The sequence below is a fragment of the Cydia pomonella genome, chromosome 5 (assembly GCF_033807575.1).
Source record: "Cydia pomonella isolate Wapato2018A chromosome 5, ilCydPomo1, whole genome shotgun sequence".
Classification (NCBI taxonomy): domain Eukaryota; kingdom Metazoa; phylum Arthropoda; class Insecta; order Lepidoptera; family Tortricidae; genus Cydia; species Cydia pomonella.
Window position 1 is genome coordinate 6,907,306 of NC_084707.1, and position 5,776 is coordinate 6,913,081.

General features: G+C 35.9%; 1 non-coding gene across 1 annotated transcript; it reads left to right on the top strand.

The window, feature by feature from the left end:
* The first annotated feature begins 4,607 nt into the window (after nt 1-4,607).
* Nucleotides 4,608-4,681, top strand: Trnat-agu (transfer RNA threonine (anticodon AGU)). The gene has a single exon. It is a non-coding gene; the product is annotated as a tRNA-Thr (tRNA).
* The last annotated feature ends 1,095 nt before the right edge of the window (nt 4,682-5,776 follow it).

The following is a 5,776-nucleotide window of genomic DNA, read 5'->3' on the forward strand; positions in this document are numbered from 1 at the left end:
AAAGGATTCTTGTTAATACTAGACTAACTTAAATTTTTACTCTTGACTGATTTACGAAAGCTGGCGCGGATTTTAGGTGCGTGTTTTAATAATTTGGTACAGATCTCGAATAAACCAATACCTTTTATACTACGTGGGTGGCAAATAAGCATACAGCGCGCCTGATTGTAAGCAGTCTCCGTAGCCTATGTACGCCTGCAACTCCAGAGGAGTTACATGTGCGTTGCCGACCCTAACACCCCTCCCTCCCGTCTTTGAGCTCTGGAAACGTAAATAGCTACCTAAATTAATTAGGTAGATATAAACATTAACAATAACTAAGGAACGCCACTTAAAGATATTATTAAGACTTGCTTTATCATCTACTTAAATAATAATATCTTAACCAATACAATACTTAATATACCAAAGTATCATTATCTGTTCAATGCCTAAGTCAAAAGCAATTTAATAACCAAACTTCCTGTTAAATTTCAACTTTCCCACAAAGTTTAAAAAGTTTATCAAGAAAAGTGTCACCTAAGCCAAGCTTTACTTGATTACTAACTCTTTACTTGATTCCCTTTTCAAAAAGCATAATAACGTACACAATAGTTTTAACAGGATTATGTAAACATCATAAAACCCATCTTAATATTGTACCACAAGTCTTTGTCCGTTTAAATGAGGAGTGCAAAATACTTGTTAATCTCCTAATCGAAGATTAAGGTATAGAAATTGAAAGGGTTACTATGCAATCTTATAAAATGGAGAATACAGGTAAAATGACCCAAGCAGTAGCTAAAAGGCTTAATGGTGGCTAAGTGTACAAATTCTTTCATTTTTTTTTGACGAACGAGGTAGTATATTAAATTGTTTGGAAATTCTTTTAGCACACTGTATAGCTCAAATTGTATTATGTGCAGATGTTAGATTCTAGGGGGATTTTTTTTTTCCTATATCAATTAAGTAAATTATCGATGTTTCATCTTTACATGTCTAAACTGTGTAAAAGTACGTTATAATCTGTATAAAAAATCACATTTCAAGGACCTACGAGTAAACTGAAGCGTCCATTACAAGTAGTTAATAAATCAGCTTTAAAAGTTTTAGTCCCCACTATAGTTTTGTTGTTCTCGAGAACGTTCTCAGTTTACTCACAAAACGGAAAACATTCTCGAGAACGGCTCGGCTCAACTATAGCCCTAACAGCAAACTCCATAGCAACGTCAAAATCCTAGCGACCCTAGCGTGCCAGACGAGTCATTACAGAATTACAACAATAAAGTCGTGGCTAATGGCCCCGTGGAATAGGGTTACCATCAATTATATTATATAACTATACATAGGTTATACTCATACATCATCATCATCATCATTTTAAGAGCCGCGCTCTTGTCGGTGTCTTTAGCTTGGTCCAAAAACGCACGTCTAAGGAGCGCAAAAAATACTTTCTTATATATCTCTTTATTACCTACGAATGAACCTGTATTTTTGTAGATTAATTTTCGCGTATCATTGATCATTCACGCGCTTCTTAACCTCAACTATGGTCCCATCCGGCAGAAAGCTCGGAACTTGGCATGCATATAGCTTTTAGGTTTATAAGAATTAATATAAGTAGAAACAAGCCGAGAAGTTATTGTTTCCTTCTCTCCAAACTTTTATATCACTATTTTTAGTATTTATACATTTTTATGAAAACTGTGAAAGCTGCAACTTAAATGTCTAGGTTCTCCTAAACATTTAAGTTGCAAATATACTTCTGTATATTTTCCATAAAATTCTCTACAATATTGTCTTAGGAAGTATATTCTTAAGACTTATACTTTTAAAATCATAGTTACTTAATTTCTCATCATAATATTTTTCATACATACTTTCAAAATCGCAAATATTATAAGGAGAAATTAAGCATAATTTGAAAACTTAAGTCTTAACAATATGCTTCCAAAGACAATATCCTAGATATTTTTATTGAGAATACGCTTCTCCTAGACATTCATTGTTTCTTTTCATCAAAATTTATAAAAACTAAAAATGGGGATATCAAAGTGGGGGAGAGAGGTTAACAACATTTTTTGGCGTGTTTCTAGTTATATTTATTCTTATAAACCTAAAAACAAAACACCTAAAAGCTAAATACATGCTAAGTTTCGTGCTTTCTGCTGGATGGCACATGGGACCATACCTCCATACTAAACCGAGCTAAGGAGCCGCACTATCATCTTTGTTACACTCGTTGTTGAACATAAGTTGGTCTCTTTCTGTTTCGGTGTGCGGGATCTAGTTAGTACATGCACATTTCTCGCTTCTCTAGGCGCGACTAAATAACATAAAATAAAATAAATAAAATAGCCTTTATTTACAGGACAAAGAACAGTACTACTATCTCTCTATTATCTCCCATCTTTTGTATTCTTTGCCTGCTTGCCCTTCGGCAAAGGCCTCCTCCAACCTTCTCCACTCTCTCCGATCTATTGCCACTCTGCTCCAGGTACGACCAGCTACCTGCGCAATGTCATCATCCCATCTCATTAGAGGTCTCTTTGCTCCTCTCTCTCCCTCTCTTGGGTACCATTGGGTGACTCGCTTGCTCCATTTATCTGTGCCTCGGATGATATGGCCAGCCCATTTCTATTTATGTCTTCTAATTTTTATGGCAATGTCTTGGACTTTCGTCCTATTCCTAATTAGGGTGTTTCGGAGCCGGTCAGTCTTCCGTACACCTATCATGCTCCTTTCCATGGCACGCTGGTAGCATGCTAGATGGGATGTAGTAGCTTTTGTCAACGCTTTTGACTAAATAACAACTGTACATTTTCTACAATTTAAGCGCTTCAATTTTGAATCGCCCATAACTGACGACATTTGACGGAACTCGTCTGAAAAAGGCATGTCTGGAAGAGTTCCGTCTGGACGTCCTAGGTACCGCTGGAGAGACGAAATGCAAAAAGACCTTAGCGAAATCGGCGCCGTCGACTGGACAGAAATCTTTGGTGTCGGAGGCCAAGAACCACTTCGGGTCGCTGCGCCACAGCAGTAAGTAAGGAATAATTCCTTACTTACTTAACAATTATTGTTCTTAACAGAAAAACTGATATGAAACAGCGATCGAATCGTAAGGGGAGACATAAATGTGTCATTAACATAAACATACCTTTAAATAGATTTACTAATAACGTACTTAAGGGTATTTGTAAAGTGTTATAAAGATATAATCCTAAAACTGATTTAAAATATCTACAACAATTTCTCCTTCCCAAAATTTCGGATACTCTAAGAAAAGTCTAGATATCTGGTGACCCTACTCTAAATAAAGCGATAATCCTCCCTGTAATTGCAGTTAATATTGATTGTTACAGTGGTAATATTGATTATTACCGCCCATAACATCCATTATTACCGCTGTAAGCTACAATGTCTGCGTGATAGCGACTAAGTAATTCTGCCTTGAGAAATGTTGATTGTTAGAAGTGTTTGAGAGGAAAAGGGACGGCCGCTTCTCCATTCAAATGTAGTTCCCATTTTCCTCTCTGGATATTGCCATTATAGCATTTTTTTTAAATATTACGTCGGTGGCAAACAAGCATGCGACTTTAAGAAGCCCGCCTGATGGTAAGCAGTCTCCGTAGCCTATGTCCGCCTGCAACACCAAAGGAGTTACATACGCGTTGCCGACCCTAACACTCCGAAGTGCGCATGTATTAAATACATGGCGTACAAATATTCTTAAATTACTATATAAGTAATACATTAAAATGTCACATTGAAGTAATGAAGGTGAATTTGTTTGTTTACATCATTTGCAACTTTACTTTAATAAGTATACGTACTTATTTTTTTGATAATGTTAATATACAGATTAACGATTACTTTATCAGTCATTTCTCGACACACTTGAAGAAATGAGATAATCCAATTAATAAAATTACTGATAAGTGATAACAAGTAGGTACACCTACTTGATAGAGTTGATAGCGTATGGTTTTGGGCTCAAATAACAATATACCTACTTATGCCTAAAATAATGAAATTATTTTAGTTTTAGTTTTAGTGGCTCATCCGAAAATAAGTTTTTGGCAAAAAAATCATTTTCGGTACAAGCTTTTATCGCTGACTGTACTTTTCTTTCCACAGGCAACTAATACTCATAGAGACAATTCTAAAAACCCCAAACATAATTAGTTTGCGTTGTTTTATCACAGAGTTCCTATGGCTACCTCCTATCTCCATCATTAGATCAGCTCAAAGGTACCATAATATTGCATTGTCCCCCGACTTACATATGTATGCAAATTTTCAGCGTCATCGGAAACCGGGAAGTGGGTTAAATTTATCTTGCAAGAATTGATCCGTACAAACATACCTAGTTACATTGCAAGATTTGCAAGTGAAATAAATAAATAAAAGCTTGTAAAAATGCACACTACCTTTTGGACACGAAGCCTCAATACAACAGAACATTCACCTTAAGTCAACGGGTTAAGAGTTATATTTGATCGGCTGAAGAGTCGTCGACCGTCGCGTCGTCGGGGATCGTTTACACTACATTTGAGAAGATACGTAGACGTAGTGTTTTTTTTTTCCGTGGGCAACTATATCGGTATTTCGCACGCGAGCTCAACGGCGCCGTGGCTTAGTTGGTTAAAGCGCCTGTCTAGTAAACAGGAGATCACGAGTTCGAATCTCGTCGGGGCCTTAGTAAATCTCAGTGAGATTTTTTTTTGTTACGATGACAAGTCTGTATTTACGTGTACTTTTATTTTCGTGAATTTATATGCGATATTTTTACTGTTTATACATTTTTTTTTACTTTCACCATTTACTTTCTTATGACAAGAAATGTATTGTGATTATGTTTTCCATTTGGTTTAATCAAAGTTTTACTAGGTTACGTCCCGAGCCTAAACCTGCTGGTGAGGCTTTTAAAAGAAGTCTATTTTTAGATTTAAAAGGGTAAAAACTATACTTTTTTTGTGTAAATCTTAATATTTGTAAATTGTAATTTTTAATATTAAAGTTTACCTACTTATATCAATTTAGGTCCTTCGTCCGTCTGTCTGTTTGTATGTTACAGCCATTTATTTCAAAAACTGGTACATATATGTGAATAAAATTTGGAATGCTGCTTTATTACTGCTCTCCAAAGTAATAGGTATAGTTTAGGTTAGGGTCATTTTCTGAGAATGTATCTGCGGTTGCGTCTAATTGCCACGTGTCATCTCATACGGCAATTAGACCGCAGACATTTTTTTAATGAACATTAAAGAAAGACAATCAAAATAAAACTGGCGATTGTCAACAGCAAAAGCACATTTAATTAAAACATACTAATCATATCTCGACACAAAACGTTCACACCGACTGCCGAGCAAGAAATAAAATAAAATCATAACTTTGTTATTTAATGAACACGCTAAATTTCAACAATAACCATAGTTTTTAGAGCCGCGTCGTCACGCGTTGGTTTGCCGCCGGGCAACCGAAAGAGCGGTAAATATGGACACGGTAACCATTTTCCAACTATATACTTGCGAACACTGTGACTAAAATTCTCGGCTGTTATTACTGTACCTTACAGAACTGATTGAAAACCAGTATAAATGGAACCGCGACTGTAACGCAAATGTATTTCGAAAAATCAGGCTTATAGTGGTTTTTCGAACGCGATTAGCAAAAGGCAATGTGAGTGGCCTTATAAAATATTAATGCCGTCTTCAGTTTTATTAATGTCCTTACAATTTGAAACCTTCAGTAGTTCGAGTTAAAATTGCTTTTAGAACGACTTCATTCT